The sequence below is a fragment of the Cyrtonyx montezumae genome, unplaced genomic scaffold (genome assembly GCF_038088225.1).
Source record: "Cyrtonyx montezumae isolate F1298 unplaced genomic scaffold, pur_monq_1.0 scaffold_1, whole genome shotgun sequence".
Lineage (NCBI taxonomy): Eukaryota > Metazoa > Chordata > Aves > Galliformes > Odontophoridae > Cyrtonyx > Cyrtonyx montezumae.
This window is the reverse complement of record NW_027071825.1, coordinates 19,210,001-19,227,831: the sequence shown is the minus strand read 5'-3', so window position 1 is coordinate 19,227,831 and position 17,831 is coordinate 19,210,001. Positions and strand designations below refer to the sequence as shown.

Here is a 17,831-nt window from a genome sequence, read left to right as displayed (position 1 = left end):
GATCATTCTAGGTCATAGCCAAAGCTTATAAAACCATCTTAAAACAAATTTGGAAGCCCTCTGCACGGACCCTTCATTTCCACGTGCTGTAGCTTTGCACCCATAGGAGAACTTGCCCAAGATTTGCTGTCATAGTGCTGCCCACACAACGTGGTGCACACACAACACGAAGTGCCATCTCTGCACAGTTTCAGTGCTGGGAGGCACTGCCTACAGTACGCAATTGGAAACACTTTTAGCAATGAAGTCACCTTAGTCATCTCCTCAGTGCTGGCAACTGCTCCCAGCACCTTGTCACAGCTGTCCAAAGGGACCTGGCTGAGGTCAGTGTGACACTAGAGCTGTTAATGTTGTTGTCTGTGCCATCCCTCTCAAGGTTACTAACAACCTTGAGGTGGGTTCACCAAGAGATCCAGTTTTCTAATGGAATGTATACAAAGATGGAGATTCCCTGTTGTAAATACATTTTAAGTGATAACTCAGCCAGAAAGAGAAAGAGATCAAGAAAGTAAAAAGTGGGAGTTAAAATTGAAGCATCTTTAAAATGCATCATGAAATACTTGGGATAAAAAACAGCTTTGTATCTGCATTATTTTTCTCTTGTGATTTACATTTAGGCTGTTTTTGTTTTTATATTTTCCCTGTCATTTCATGAGACAAACTTGTCATAACATGTAAAACCATGCAGATAAGTGCCAAAATTCTTGTACTGCTGAAAGTACAATGTAAGCAACAGGAAAAAACGTGTCCCTATAAATCTCTTGTAATAAGTGGAACATATTCTCATGGAGGCTCAGCCTCTGAAGTTTAATGCATCTACTGAATGTTACTATTAATTACATCATAGAATTTTTCCATGTCACATCAAAGAATAAAAAATAGAAATAAAGCATGCCAGACCTTATCCTAACTTCCAAAGCTTAACAGAAGTCTTCACAGCTTTACTATTGAAGCAGATTTTGTGATGATGTAAACAAGGATAAAGGGGACTATTGTGAAGGAATACAATGATTGCTAGCCAATTTATTTCTGTGAGGATGGAGGAACAGACAATGAGAACACATATAAAAGAGGTAACAGATAATTACTGCAATCTGGGCTACCAGTTCTCACCGCAGGGACCAGCAGTCTGAGGAAGTTCTGAGCTAAAAGGGTTGAAATAAGAACGGGCAGTTGGCAATCAGAGAATGGCCTGGGTGGCTGGCTGCAAATATGTCTGCTGAAGAAATGTTCTGGCTCATATGAAGCAGAAAAGTCAATTCTGGTTTTTATTCTGTATATATATATTTGAGCTATATGAATATGTCAGGTCGACAGTACTGAACAGAATAGAAGCCCCAAAAAAGAACTACATTTTTTTTTCTGGAAGTTATGAATAAAATCTCTGTAGTCTGCTGCTAAAATGTGGGTGCTGTAGTGAGAGTGATGAAATGTGTATCCTTTCTTTCATTTGCTTATTTTTGGAAATGCATTTGGTCAAAAGACTTTTTCCATGTCCCTTTCCCTGAATTTTTCTGATACTTCATAATCTCCTGCTGCAAATAAGATTCCTTTGTGGAATGGGGCTACAGCAATATTAAAGAATAAAAAAATTCTGTGATAACAAAAATAACTTTGTATAGGTATATATACTATTCTTTCATTTGCAAAGCAAGGACTAATGTTGGATCAGGTTTTTAAGCTTCTTAAATCTGTAAGTAGCTTTGTGGCTGGAAAAGAAGTTTAACCTGTGCTCAGTAATCCTACAGCACCTTAGTACTTTAGAATCCAGAGATATATAGGAGCCTCTTCAACTTTATTCTTTGCTATTTTCACTGCTAAATTTAGGAGGAAATTGAATTAGATTCCCACAGGCAGTATGGAAAATCGGGGAAAATAGCTTCTTATTCTTCCTCAGATGAGTTTAATATATCTAGTGGGGAACAGCAAAACCCAGACTCAGAAAGCATGTTTGCCTTGCTTTCTCAGTGGCCTACTTCCAAACACTTGGAGAGCTTGAAATTAAAAAAGAAAACAAAGTCCAAAAGAGCAGCATAATTCCCTTTCCCATAGGAGAGAGGCCTTTCTAAGGCTCATACAGAAAATAAAACATGCAGGGCCTTCAATTGCTCACTGTTTGCACTAAACTAGCCCACCAGTAAGAGCATGCAAATGCTACATTTAACTATTAATGTATTTATTGTGTTCACACACTAGAGAATGTTTCTGTAAGTTCTGATTATTTAAACGGGAACTACTACCAAGCTCAATGCCAATCAATAGGAACCAGAAACACACACTTGCCATGGATGGATCCCCACCTCAGCCTGTAACAGAGGATGCTGTCTGGGAGCTGCACACTGCCTGCCTGGGGAAGCTGCAGTGGGACTGCTGCTGGCAGTACCTGGTGCACCCAGGCCCTGGATCCTCCCCTTCTGCAGGGACACAGCCTGTGCCCTGCTCCAGCGGCAGCCAAGGGGTCTCCTGCTGTGTGTGCATTCTCCAGTTGCTTATGACAATCTTAAAATCAAAGACAGCATATTTTCTGCTATCATTACAAATATAGTCCCTGAGGAGCTAGTCCCCTAACCTCAAAAACCTGGGATTTTCACTGCTAGAAAAAAAGGCCTGCGCCAAAACATGAGTCAATTGATTAGCTTTGGCACAATCTTCTTAACTCAGATAATGTACAACACAGAGACTTTATTTAGGGCCATGGTGAGTACATAAGATTGAATCTACAGAAATGTTAGTCGCACTTACTGGAAAAATATTTTCATTTCATTCATAGATCGTTTACTCAGTCTGGTATGTACGGTTAAGGGAGCATACTGGCTATCAAAAAATATTTGAGATTTATAGTTGATGGAGTCATATAATTTTACACAGAGTATTCTTTGGTGCCATCAGTTTTGGAGTGTGCTATTATTGTAAATCCAAGTGATCTTGCAGAAGAACAAAATTGCACTGAAACTAAATCAGAATTGGTATTTCTAAAGGACTATGGAAAGCAGATTATACCATCGAGTGCATTTTTAATTTATAGATTTGAAAAGGTGTATCTTATGCACAGACTTGAAGTGCACACAATAAAAGCCCCTGGATGTCATACCAAGTAGCATCTTTTAAGCATAAAAAATATGATTTTCTGATGCCGTGAAGAGTTCACATTATGTTTTAATACACCAGTATGTTGAACCGATTTTACATAGCAGTGAGGTTTGCGATGAAAATCTTGCCTTTCTCATTTGCTTTTTCCCCAGAGTATTTTTATTTTATAAATAAGATAGTTATTTGGCAATATACTGCCATTTTCTTTTATTTCTCTGCTGTCAGAGGTTTATGTCTGGCATTACATTCAGCATACAAAGTGTTGGCCTCAGAGTCTTTTTTTCTTCTTTCATGAAACCACAATTCAATAGATTTTGCTTTATGTGATGTTATCATGGGGAAAAAAAAGAAAAGTGCTGCTTCAGCAGCTGACCAGTTCAATTATTAAGCTAAAATAAAAAATAAACAGCAAATTACAAAGATTCAAAGGCTGGAGGCTTCTGTTTCAACGATGGTAAAACATTAATTGAAGAGATTTTTTGAAGCTTTCAGTGTTAGTTTTCATCCATGTCAGAAAAATTTTTTACACTGATAAAAAATAAAAAGCTAGAACAAAAACAGTCCTCTCCCTGCTCATCACTATATTCTCCTCATAGAGAGAAGCAGTAGACTACTGAAGAATTCTTAAGATATTTAACCTCATATCACCAAATAAATTGTAAATGTTTCTAAAATACATTAGTTTGCTAGATAGCATCCTTCAAAATGAAAAGAGGCAATTGAAAAGTCACTGAAACTATTTACAGGCTAGATCAACAATGCTCAGAACTCAAACATGAAAAGACAACAAATGTTTTAATAACACCCAAGCAGCTAAGCATTTGAAACTTCTGATTCTAGATAAAAAACTTAAAACTGAATAGATCAAAAGTGTTCCGTTACTTCAGTCTTGTAAGTCCGTGGTGTAAAAATAATCCAACAATTCTAGTACCCAAAAGAAAAGAACAGTTAATTCCAAGTTATTTCTGTCTACTGTGCTAGAAATACCTATATTTAACATTAGATAGTTAGATACACCTAGCCAAGTGGAATGGCTGAATACCCTTTCTATCTCCCATTTCACAATCTCTTGTCAACAGCTGCATAGAAAAAGATCTTAAGTTTCAGAAAGCAGTTCAATTCAGGGAAGGAAGGGCGATACTATTTAATGAACTCCTACTAAAGACCTTACTAAGGCTGAGAACCCATAACTGTGCTTGAGGATCTTGCTGACATGAATACAGTAAGAAAATTTGCCATCACTAGGATAACAGCAGTGATATCCCTATGTCTCTTTCTGAGTCTGTATAAAGCCGCTCATTAAAGTGTCTAAGTGTTAAAGCTGAAACAAATCTGCCTGAAAAAGAGAACTGTTGTTAGCTACTATAGAGTACTAACTTTCTTAACCTTTCCAAATACTCATTTTTTTTTCCTTGTCCCCAGAGATATTAGTTTCATGGAAATGTGTCAATAGAGTGAGCAGCTAGAAGATCTGCAAGAGTTTGCCAGCAGTGCGTTCCACAAATATTTTCACCCATGAACAGAGATTCTAAGCTGATGTAAGTCCATCTGGTTCCACTACAATCAATGAAATTATGTTCAAACTGTCTGAAATGTGGCCTAATTTATTTCCAGCTTTCATTCATATTATTCTAGACTCACTGTATTCTTAGAATTAGTACCCAGTAATGGCAATTGAGAGCATGAGATGAAAACTGTGAGTCTGTGGAAGGTGAGAAGTCCAGGTGTGATATATTTTGGGGCCTTGACTGTTGACAAGGTAGGATGTTAGTATTTTATGGATTTTGTTTCTGTGCATCTATTCTGCTGTAGCATTTAATCACAGAAAGTGTAAATTTTTATTATCTACCTGAGGGAAGCCAAAGCTGAGGACAGTCATGTCTCTCTGGGAGAGGAAGCAAACTCTCACTAAGATGGAGATTAATAATGATGATTTCTTCCCATGTTGCCAACTGAGCAGTTACTGCTCAGCGGGCAGCACCAAAAATGCTAGTGAATGTTTTGGTAGTACCTTGCTTGCCAGTACTGTGTTGTCGTTGGCTTGATGGTGCAAAAATATTAAGGACAGAATATTAATGACAGAAAATATTAATGACAGAAAAGCCTCAGATGAAAGGTACAGCAAAGATGCAGTACAAAGTTTTATAGCAGAACCAACTCAGCAAAAGTTAAAGACTCTTAGGAGTCACTGTTTCTCTCCTTTCCCTTTTATTCTGGTACAAACCTGTACATTAGATTGAAGGTACTAGCACTGCATTGCGTATCATGCTTTTAACTTCATTGTTAACGACCTTTTTTTGTTTTTCTTTCATTTTAATTTAATTAGTACTGGTCTTACATTTGCTTAGCAGAAATCCCAAGAAAGCTGCTCTAGGTTGGTAGCAATTGCACCAAGCTTCCTGTCTTTATTTTGAAGTAGGATTTCACAGGATAAGCTGCCAGCTGGTACCCTGAAGTTTTTTTTCCCAGTGTACTGCTGAAAAGGAACAATTTGTTGTGTGGGAGGTCTAAAATTGTGGACATTAAATTACTGTCCAGGAGGACATGCTTACAATACCATTCAAAAATGTTTTTCAACTCTCTGCAGTGGGGGAAAAACCCTTTATTTTCTTAGGCTGAATTATGCAAATTGAGCTGTTACAAATTTCTAGCAGTAATTAATGCTGGACAGATGTATGAGAGGCAGAAATACCTTTACTTTCTTCAGCATAAGGAAAGACTTATGATGCAGCACCTTTTGTGTCACAGTAGGGACTAAAGTGTTTTCACAAGCCATTGTCAGGAAGCAACATTTCTGCTATACGAGAAACAAGCAAGGTTAATTTCATACTGATTGCAATAACTTTTTGAGGACTATAATAGAGAAAAGCAGCATAAAAATATCCATGGTGTGCGCAGAATTCCACACCAGGGAAACCAGTTCTGTGAAGCAGTACATCTGTTGCTCTTTTCAAAAGATTTTAAAGCATTTCTGTTTAAGAGACCTCCTATGAACTCATTTAAAAGCTTGAATGTGGCCCTGGTAGTTAGTGCTGCAGAATGATATATATAGAAGAGTGATAGATGGGCTGTAACTGGTTGCCTTCAAGGGAGACAAGCATGCCTGTGGTGCAGCGAGCAGTGTGCCTGGGAGGGGCGGTGGGTACGGTCTCCAGGAGACCGATCCTCAGGAGGGCAGCACAGCATCATGCTGATGCCAAATGCCACTGCCCTGGCTTGGTGTCCCCTGCAAGGAGTGAGGGCTACTGGGGCTCTGGCTGACCCTGCAGCATCAACCAGGGCAGGAGCCCTATGTGCAGGGATGCAGGAGGGACAGGTGGGGTGTTAGAGCCCATCACACTCATGTCCTATTGAGTGCCAGGTCTCACTAGAAAAAAGGAGGCCACTCTGAGAACTGTGAAGCGCTCCATCCTGTTCCTACCATGGTCAGTCACAGGGAAGGCCTTTCTGCTGCTCCTGATGCCAAGGTTTTGTGAGGAACATTCTCCCCTAGCCTTTCTCTGATAAGCTGCTGCTTAGCAGAAGTGTAATTCATTTTGTTCTCTTTTGAGAATCCCAACAATCCCGACATGAATCTTTTGGCATTTGACTCGGTAGATATTTTTAAATGATAAATATGTACTCTAGTTTTGCAAATACACAGCCTAGCCTAAAACTAACACTTGATTCTCAGAACTAGCTTAATATTTTTCTTTTCAGGTTTATACCTGATTCCTCATCTGTACAGAAACCACTCCCCAAGAATCACTGCTGCAACCACTCTGAAGAGCCCACTGTACATAGGTGAAATTAGTCCTACCACTCTGAAGTTTTGCTGTTTTGTCTGTTGTCCTTGATCTTACTGCTAAGTGTTGGTTGAGTTTAAGGACTCTGAATTGTATCCCTCCCTTTGCAGTGCTGCAGTTGCTATGTGTTGCCAGAAAGAGAAAAGCACCTGGCATACACTGTGCAAGAGCTGCATCATCCCAGATTCGTTCTTGATGTAGTCGGATGGAAACTCATTTTGATGCTTCTCATAAAGGGTAAGGAGAATAAAAAGGTTTACTACACGGGAGAGTTAATTAATCTCTTTCTGAAAAATCATTTTGATGAACTTTAACTTTAGGGCTAATAATAAAGCACCCATATTCTTTTCAAAAACACCTCTTCTTTTTCAAAGCACCTATGTTCCTCTGTGGAGTATGTTCTGAGATATTCATGAATAAACTATCAAAACAACAAGCTGTAAAACTAACTGTTCAGAGCAAGTGAATCTCACTAAATATTTAAAAAGTGTCTTTGTTCTTTTTTCTTCTTGAGTTACATTATGGTTGATTATCAAAATGATTAGGGCTCTAGCCCCACCTACAATAACTGGAAAGTGGCTGTTTCTTATTATCAAAATAGACGCTCCAAATCCACTTTAAAACAGAGAAAACTATTTCCTTTCTCTTTTTTCCTCTCTTCTTATTTTCACTTTGATTGGGTTGTAATTTGAAAAAGTGACAAAACTGAACAGAGCATTTCTCCTCATTTATTGTGCTAGCTTCCATTTTCTTACTTTCAAATTCCATACAATATAAGCTCCTTGTCGCAGTATAATTCCTTCTGGAATTATTATGATAAGAATTATTTGCCAGTAGAGCTGTGAGAATAATTGATTTTTCAGTTCTGGTTGAACTGAAAAAAAATGGGGAAAAAATCACTTGTGTCAAATGAAATGAAATGTGTGGTTTTATTTTCAAGTTTTAAATTCCTTTTTAGAATTTTTTGACAATTTTTTGAACCAAAGGTAAAATTGTGCCTTTTTTGAGTTTGCAAAGAAGTTAGTAAAAAGTTTTTACTAATGTGGCTTGAATTCTGAAAGTATTTTTATCCATCCCTAATAGAAGTTGCTCTTGTGAATAATTTATACTTCAAAAATACCTATTCTTTCTGCTGCTGAAAAGAACTAGATGAGAAATGAGTGGTTTGTGTATGTGCATTGTGCTTGAAGTATGCCAAGAGCAACTTAGCTTCCCAGGGGCACCTTAGATAGCAAAAAAGAAGTATTGGGTCACCCTATCTCTGGCACTGTTAGTATAAAAATACAGCATAGTCTAATCATTTGCTGGGACTAATTTTAAGCTATTCAGGAAATAAAATTCTAACTGCATCTTTTCTGGTAAAGAATTATTTCACCTACTGCATTTAAATTGCTAAATGTATATAGCTGAAAGCTTGTTTTATTTTTCAGAAATACGCTATGAATATTGTTTAATTATAGACAGTACTTCATGTTGTCTTGAATACATTAAATTGGCTGGATTCTACAAACATTCTATGTTATTAAAGTCAGTGGAATTATTCAAAGTTGAGAAAACTATATATGTTCTTTACTACTAGAAAAATTGAGATAGACAGTACCATGGGTCAAATTTAATGGCTTTTTACCAAAGATAAATGTGAAGGCAGTAGCAGAATAGATGCTCTATGGATATGGCTCCTAATGGACAACCTGGTCCTCTCAGAGGTCCAGAGCCAGGCACTCACTTATCAGGAGCAGTTGGAAAGCAGCTCACAGACCTCAGCTGAGGAACAGGAGAGAATGGGCTTCTAGCACTGCTGTGGGGCAGCAACCAGGATACATGTTTGAACAGGTCACATGTATGGACACGTGTATGTCTGCCACTCACAGCACTACCAGCAGTGCTATCTGCTCTTCCTCCAGTGGCAAAATAGTTCTCCCACTGAGCTCAGAACTTGCCCTAGCTACAAATTCATGTGCCACAGAACAAGAAACTACGCAAGTCTTCCTCTGTAAAATGCAGTTAATGATGCTGTTTAATATGATTCCCTAAGTTTAAGTGACAAAGGACCTGTAATTTTAAGCCAGCCTGAAGACTATACTATAGTGTCAGACTAGAGTAAACAAATGATTATTTGTGGCCTTCAAGTGCACTGAAACCTTTATTATTCATGTTTGTTTTAACAAATAGTAAGTAAATCAAAGAATGTCAAGAAGGATTAGAGCTAAGCTGTACTATCAATGGAGGGCTCAGAAGCATGTTTTTATTTTGATCCAGTAGATTCACTAAGGGGAAATTATACCTGACCAAACTGGTAACATCTGTGATGTCATGACCAGGAGGATAGATGAGGGGAGAACAGTGGATGCTGTGTATCTTGACTTCATAGAGGATTCTGATTATCTCCCACAACATTATTGCAGGTAAGCTTAGGAAGTGTGGGATAGATGAGTGGACAGTGAAGTGGATTGAGAACCATCTGAATGGCACAGCTCAGAGGGTTGTGATCAGTGGCCCAGTCTAATTGGAGGCCTTTGACTAGCAGTTGGTATTGGGACCTGTTTTGTTCAGCATCTTCATTGTTCAGCAATGATCTGGGTAAAGAGATAGAATGCATCCTCTGCAAGTATACTGATGATGTGAAGCTGGGAGAAATGGCTGACATACCAGAAGGCTGTACTGCCGTTCAGTGACACCTAGGAAGATCTTGGCCTGTTCAGCCTTAAGGAGACAGTGGGAAGATTTTATAAATGCTTGTAAGTATCTAAGGGGTGGAAGTCAAGTGGATGGCACCAGGCACTTTTCAACAGTGCCCAGCGACAGAACAGGGGCCAATGGACACAAGCTGAAACGTAGAAAGTTCCATACAAACATGAGGAAAAACTTCTTTACTCTGAGGGTGATGGAGCAGTGGAACAGGTTGCTCAGAGGCTCAGGAGTCTCCTTTTCTGGAGATATTAATGACCCTCCTGGATGCTTTCCTGTGCAAGCTACCCTAGGGAACCTGTTTTAGCAGGGGGTTAGACCAGGTGATCTCCAGAGGTCTCTTCCAACTCCTATGATTCTCTGATTCTGTGGCTATAACATTCCATGTAATAGAAGAACTGAACAACTTCATTTACATTTCAGATATTTCAAATCAATACTTAACTTCATATTCTGCAACCTCCACCAAGAAACTGTTAGAACTAAAAATTTACAGAATAGATTGTAAGTTATGAATAATGTAAACCTGTCATAGGGGAAAGCAGTTGTGAAATACTGCTGACAAAAACAATCAGTATATGTTTATGCTGAAGAATAAACCTTTGCTTTTCTATCTTGCCTAACACAGCTTTTAAAATCCTATATAAATTTTATTCTTTTCCCTGTAATGTCACACAGGCTTCCTCAGCCTCAAACTTGAATGGAAATGGATGGGCTGTTTTGTTCTCATAGAATATGTGAGCTAATTTGGAAGTAAAATGTACGTGCGTATATATACACATGGTAAAAAAAAATGCATATATCTATGAAAATTAGCAGAGAACTAACAGATGTAGGCAGAGGAAGAAACTAGATTTGAAAAACAAAGCTGTCATTAACACAGGGCTGTCCATCAGCACCTGTCCATCAAGCAGCAGTATATTCTGAAGAACAGATGTAGAGAGATGGGCAGGATTGTCTTTGAGGCACGGTCAGATTGTGAGTGACAGTTTCTGGCCTTAAAGCATTCCCCGTTTCTGGCCTTAAAGCATTCCCCAGACCATGGGCAGGAGACTGCTGCTCAGTTTTATTTGCACACTGACAGAAAGATGCCATCCAGGGAAAAGAGGAGGGATTTGTCCTGAAGACCTGACTGACACGAAGAGACAAGGTGCCCAGCGAGTGCCTAACAAATACTCCTTCATTGCACAGAGCTTTATCTCCTTAATTAACATTAGCATAATTATCAAAACCTTTTGAATTATACAAATACATCAAAGAAAAAGAAAGAAGAAAAGAATAATGGCTACATGGTTAGGTCATATGTTCATAAGCAATACCTCTGGGTGTGAAGGAGCAAGTGTTTGTGTCTGATATATTTCAGTGCTGGTGTTCTCTCTGGCAAACATTGAGAGTCGCAAAGGAGGAGCAAGGAGACAATTTCACTGGGATTTGGGCTGGTGCCCACAGCCACCATGACCTCCTATCACTACTGTTACTGCTCATTGCCTTTCCTCGCCTTCTCTTTTATCTCCTCCTAGTGACCTATGTGACCAGGTTGCAAGGATTACACTGGACTCACGAGGGCACCCAGATCTTGTTAAAGCTGTTCTTTGCTTTCATCTTGCACAGAAAACCTCAAGAGAGGAAAAGCACAGTACTTTGTGGATTTAAAGCTACATACAGTTTTGTCATGATATACAGCAAATCAACTGCGCCAAATCACTTAGTGGCTATATAATACTATCACAAAGGGAACAAGCTTCTGGCACCTGTCCAAACTTATTGTAACAGAAGTTGAACATATCTTTCAGAATACAACATTTTAATTCCTTTTTTTTTTTCTTCTATGGAAAAGACTCTTGTGCTTTGTTTCAGTGTTACCCTTCCATGATAATATCTGGATTACAAGGTACTGAGCCTACCCCTGAAGATGTAAAGGATTTTTTCCTTTCCCTCTCCCTCTCCCTCTCCCTCTCCCTCTCCCTCTCCCTCTCCCTCTCCCTCTCCCTCTCCCTCTCCCTCTCCCTCTCCCTTTCCCTTTCCTTAGCATTTTATGTTATTGTTTTTAAATAAGAAAAGTTAGTTTGTAACAGGCTCCTCTTGAGCAAAATGCAGTGTAGATTGAGAACTCCATAACACATTGACAAAACAGCCCTACACCTCTTGTTCTTATTGGCACCTGCTCTTGTAGCTGCTAGTCTGGAACGAGTGCTCTTGGCTGCTGCCACAAGACTCTCAAGATGAAGCCTCTCCTACTCCCCATGGCAGCTGAAATTTCAAATCTGATTTTTTTAACGTGGTAAGTAAATGAGGATATAAAAAAGTATACATTTTAAGAGTTATGAATGATTGGGAGGCTCCTGGATAGGGAGAGACTGGACTTTATGTTCTATTAATTATGTTTGTATTGCAACAATATTTGCAAAAGCTTTCCTCCTGTTATAGCGTACATTCAGCACACTTTAAATTGCAGAATTTTATCTGGGAGTAGGAAGAGCATAAATCTCTCCACAACTCACAGACAGGATGAATTTCAGCTATACATTAACTGTGCATATGTTAGTTGAAATCTGGGTAGGACCATTCAGTAAGGAAACCAATGAACTATGTTAATAGCCTTTGCCTACATTCTGAATTGACTTACAACTCTTTGTCATTCTGGTGGTATCACTCTGCTGCCTCTCTCCTATTTCAGCATGTATATTTTATGAAGCATTAACAGACAAACAAGCAAACGTACAGACCACAAGATCCAAAGCCTGCCCTATTCTCTGACAGTAACCATTGGATTGAAGAGAGATTGCAGAATTTCATCTCTCTATACAGTGACTCGGTATCTGTCAAAAAACAAAAACAAAAACCAAAAGTCCAGGGATATCTTTTAAGATACTGTATCTTAAATGTGGTATTTGTATGTATCAGAAATAAAGCAATTGCTGCCATTCACAGGAAAGGACTAATCTAGGAAAGAATCACCACATTGTGGGTCACCTCTGCAGTGACTAACTGATGAGAAGGTAACATAATGCCATCTGGTCTGAGCGTGCAGCAACAATACTCCTTTTCTTTTGAAATATGTTCAGTGTAAGAGAAATGTACAGTTATTTTACTTTTCCCTTTTGTCTTCATCCAACTGCTTCTCTAGTCTACATTCACAATTCGGAAGAAAGAAAAAATCAAATGGAAAAGTGAAATGAAAACCATTTTCTTTTTGGAGACAGGCTGTGGATTGGGTTAAACATTTTCAGTAGCAGAATATTAGCAGTTAATAACACTCAGGTTTTTTGATCTTTAGCTCATTAATAACTGTAAGAAATCATCCTGGAACCACAGCTTCCCATCTTTCAATTCTTTTCCTGTGTTGCAAAGGGAAAGGAGCTGCCCTTGTTGGCAGACTGCAATTCCTATGGGACACGAGTGATTAAAAATGTAACTGGCTCCTTGCTGTTTGGCTGTCCTGATGGAAGAATTATTTCAGGAGTTTTCAAAGAAAACAAGGCATGCTTCCATAAGCACAGTGTCTTTAATGAAGCCTCTAAATGATAAGCAATTTTCTGCATTGACAAAGAATAATAGGTTTATTTTTCACTGAAAATTGAGACGTTCATATTTTTCCCTCTCCTCTGCTCCTCACATCTAATTTTTACTCTTCCTGATGAAGGTTTCCATGCCTCCTTTGAGCCACATAGGCAGTGACTCCTTGTGCAATATGACTGAAGGAATGATGATCACCAAAAAGAAGTGAAAATGATGAGAAATGAGCAGCTGGAGTGGTGTGGAAAGAGCACTTCCTAAAGTGGGTCACTGACAAAACAGACAGATGCCTTCTCATACTGCAGCTCTATCCCCTGTCCCACCTGCCATCTCTGCACCCTGTTCCTACCCACAGAAGGTCAAGGAACTGCTGTGCTGTGCTCTGCCTGGGGGGAAGATGATAATGTTTTGAAATGTTTTTCAAGTCAATTCCTGATTGTGCTTATATGGCAAAATCTACAAACCTGTCTCTAAGCAAGGGAAAATTGGCCCACAGTTCAATAAATACAATGAGAAGATCTAGAGCCAATTAAAACATGATGAGGCTATAAAAATACAGCCCGAGGTATGCAAGGCTAAAAAACCTCAAATCTCTCAGATGACCCTCCCTCTCTTCTGAAAACAACAGATGGAAAGCATCTGATTGCCAGGATCTGTGTCACAGTGAATGTTAACAGCATACATGAAATAAAACTTAAAGTTTGTCTACTGAGGGCATGAATTTAATGTTCCACTTTGTGCAAAGGGCTACCAGAAGGTTTGTGGAGTCCAGTTCATGTTTGCCTGGTTGCTGTGGCTGTTCTGAACCGATTATAGACAAAAGCTCCGTAGAAGTATCACTAAATAAAAGAAGAGAAAATTAATATATTTATAATGACTTTGGTAAACAGCATCCTCAAACCTAAAAATTCTTAATGCACAAGAGATTTGAATGGGAAAATGAGTAACATCATTTTTAACAAATATAAAAGTCAGAAACAATAAACAGTCCTGCTACGGTTCTGTCTCTGCTAACTTGCATTAAAATATATATAAAGTGTTCTGGGAACTGAAGCAATGTTTCAGTTCAATAAAACTAATGCAATTAAAGAGAAAGAATCCTGTTTTTCATCTGCTTGCAATTTAAAATGAGAGCTTCCTCAAACTTGTGACCATTGCTGGAATCCAATTCAGGACCCCAGCTTATCAAATTCCCGGTGCTGACACCATGCCTTTGAGGTATAATAAAGTACTACTCATCCTACCAGCTCTGTCTATAGATATTTTTGAAGTTCAGACACCCCATTTTGAAACAGACAAGCATTCATTGTGAATCAAAATGGAGTCACCAAATTTGTGTTCAGACAGCTCTTTTCTGCAAGGCAACAAAGGAAAATGCGTTAGCATAAAGCTGTCTCCCTTCAACGTTTTTTTGAACTCAGATAGCTTTGCAGGACAGCATACCTACACAAAGCCGCAGGTTTCTGAGACCCTGTAGAGCAAGCATCTCAATGCGTAATTCATCCAGGGGCTGAGAACTGCAGGGCTAATGAGCTCTCCTGCATCCTTTTCCCCTGCAGGTGCTTTTCCAGGAGCATGATCCTAAATCAGACACCACCACGCCGGGTGTAACCCCCAAACAGGCAACAGCCCCTCCTGCCCAAAGGAAGCAATAGCAGCACTGCCATCCGACTATGATGAAAGCACAAACGTTCCCATTCAGACAGAGGGAGCTGAATTAATTCATCTTTTTTTTTTTTTTAATGCTGAGAGCTGTGTCTTGGGAATTCAGCATGTGAACATATTAATCTCTCTGATAGGCAATAATGCAATATATTACTACGAGGGAGCCAGCACACAAGCACTGTGACAGTGACCCTGACCAGCAAATGACTGAATGGGTAAGGAAAGAAGGAGCTGCTCTGGCTTGAAGGCACAGCCTCCACTTTGGCAGGCAGTCCTTCACTCTTGTCCCACTCCTAATTTTCCAATGCATTACTCTGTCACTCAGGTATCCAGAAATGCTCATTAAGAAAGTATGTGACAGCCCCTGATAATACATGTCTGTGGTAGAATAATTGATCCCTCTTTGCAGTGGTGATCTTTAGCCCTTGTAGGGCATGGTAGATTATTAGATGGAAGGCACTCTTTGATGGTCTCTAGAGTAATACATTACCAGACAGCAATGTGCCAACAATCTATCACATACAAAATCATGTCATCCCTGGAAAAGGGCCTGGCAGGAGGGGTTTAGAGGAGGAAGAAGGTTTAATTATATTTGGGGAAGAAAAGATGTCCCCAAAAGAGTGGGTAGCCTGGTTATTTATTGGCTCCTCAAAAGCATTCAACACAATCTAAAAAAAAGATCAGGCTTTGAGAAACCATAGTTCAGGTTACTGTTGCAGACTCTAGCCTTGAAGTCAAGTTCATACTGAAGAACAAAATTACCTCTTACAATATGTAGTTTACTTCTGAAAATGAAAAGGGTAAGAGACATATTAGTAACGTTGGCATTAGCAGAGGCAGCTGGTTTTAGATATTTGGTATTTTGGGGATGTGAGCGTAGCATCGTTATTAGAAGTACAGCTTACTATATTCCTCTGCAAACTTTCTAACAGTGAGCAGATGGTTACCCTATTACCAACCATTTGCATTTAACATATTGTAATGATTTATATACCACATGTCACTGAGCAAAGTGAAAACAGTCAGTGCCAACTAATTAGTTGAGTGTGAAGACGCATATCTCAAAGTACGAGTATATATCATTATCGTAATCAGATTTTATCTTTTTGATTGTAAATAGGTTTCACGTGCAACGTCACAGAAACACTGATGGTAGTTAAACATGACCCATGGTGTCCTTCTCTTATCAAGACAGAGTTGCTATCATTAACATTTATACCAGTATTCTGGTTAGGCTGTTTATGAGTGATGGTGCAGGGACAACAAATTATAACAAGTCATTGTGCTTCTCTACCAATCTTTCTTAAGTATATTTCAAAGTATTTTATAAATCTTACTGTATCAGATACTGTATCATATTACAGCTTAACACATATCTAGATAGGGTGAAAGTGGGAATACTGAATGGTAGAGAACAAAGACACTGCATAGCTCCCATAAAGAAAGAAATGAATTCAAGTGTGAAAATGAAAGCAACCGAGGACTTAACGCAAGGAATTCCAGGAGGGTTGCAAGGAAGAAGCAGACAACTATTGATATCTTCACAGCCATCAAATTCAGAGGAGAGACTAAATGGTTCAAAGAGAAACTGTAACTTTAGAAAAAAGCCCTCCAGCACTGGGATATGCGTGTGTGTATATACCATATGTGCGGCACTATCTGTAGTATGTCCCAAGGCCTGCTCAGCTTTAATTCATAGTATGAGGCAATGGATTATTAGCCTTTTCTTGAATTGTTTTTGTTTGTTTTCAGGCTTATGTTAAAATAGTGGTCATCACCCCAGAGTTGTCAAAATATCATCAGTGAAGTGCAAGAGTTTCTTCTGAGTATGGCTGCATTTCAAACATAAAAATCATACCGATGAGATATTTCCTTTGAATTAGTTGCTGTTGCTGCTTCCTAGAAGCATGCATGATGTGCTGTATGAGGAAGCAGATACTTAACAGACAGATTCTAAATCTCTAAGAACTCTGTGAACTGTAAAAATTTGAAGACTGCTTTCAGGTGGTTTCATACATAATCGGTAGTATGTCAAGAAGTTCTTCAGTTCTTGCTCCCTCCTAATGTCATCATGATGCCTCCTTCCACTCAGCATCCTTTCATTTTTACCATACTCCACAAAGCTAACCAGGTCACAGCCCATTTTCCTGCAAAGGGCTGCAGCTAACATTATGCTTTCCTCACGTGTCAGCAGCCAGACATTCTCTTGGGAACTCTACCTGCAGTGTAACCCGTAATCTCCTTTTTCTTGACCGTATTGCAGAACAATTTTGACCAAATTTGCAGCATTGTTTTCTCTTTTGTAGCTCCTTTCTTGCTTTTCTAGAAAGAGTATTATCTTCAGTGAAATCAGAATTACAGTAGTGTTGAAAACTTACCCTGATGTTCAGCCTAATTAATAAGACGTTTTATCTGTTTTATTGAGGGTCTTCGGTGCTGACTCATTTGCCTTCTGCGACCATGTAAGAATCATGACGACTCCCTGTATGCTCAGATCACTGGTACTGCTGAGGCACACTAATCCCAGAGAGGCACTAGGGCAAATGGTAGGAAGGGATCTCACAGACCCTGTGTAACAATTCACAGGAACCAGGCTACTTGACCTTGACCTTTATTATTAACTTTGAGGTCTTCTTAATAGGTGTCTCTGTGTTACTGTGTCACTGGTCTTCCCCTGAAATTAGCAGAACTGTCCTGCCTTATTAGCTGAGGATGGCAGAAGATGAAAAGATGGAGAGGTATGTTTTTATTCATTATTCATGTATTTCCCCCCCATTTCTTTTAAATAGAAGCTCTGACAACCTCTTCATTTCTGTCCTCCCATATTCTTTCCTTCCTTCTTCCTCCCTTTCTTTCACTTCTTTTCTCTCACTTCTCCTATATGAATGCATTTAAAACCTATCAGTTAAGTACAAGTAACTGAAATCACAGAAATTAATCCTGATTTACAGGATGGCATCTGAAACTAGTACCAGGTTTGGTCTTCTACTTCAATATGTAGCTTCACATACTGTACAGTACATTTACTACAGTGCTGTACAAGAGGAAAATAATTGGAAAGGCAGAAACATTAACTGTCTTAGTTTC

General features: G+C 39.0%; 1 protein-coding gene and 1 long non-coding RNA gene across 6 annotated transcripts in view; one reads left to right on the top strand and one right to left on the bottom strand.

The window, feature by feature from the left end:
• NTNG1 (netrin G1) overlaps positions 1-17,831 on the bottom strand; it is a 152,673-nt gene that overhangs the window by 61,399 nt on the left and 73,443 nt on the right. The window lies entirely within an intron of this gene.
• On the top strand, positions 4,580-7,059 carry LOC136052527 (uncharacterized). The gene is made up of 3 exons (XR_010622553.1): positions 4,580-4,628; positions 6,790-6,873; positions 6,986-7,059. It is a non-coding gene; the product is annotated as an uncharacterized LOC136052527 (long non-coding RNA).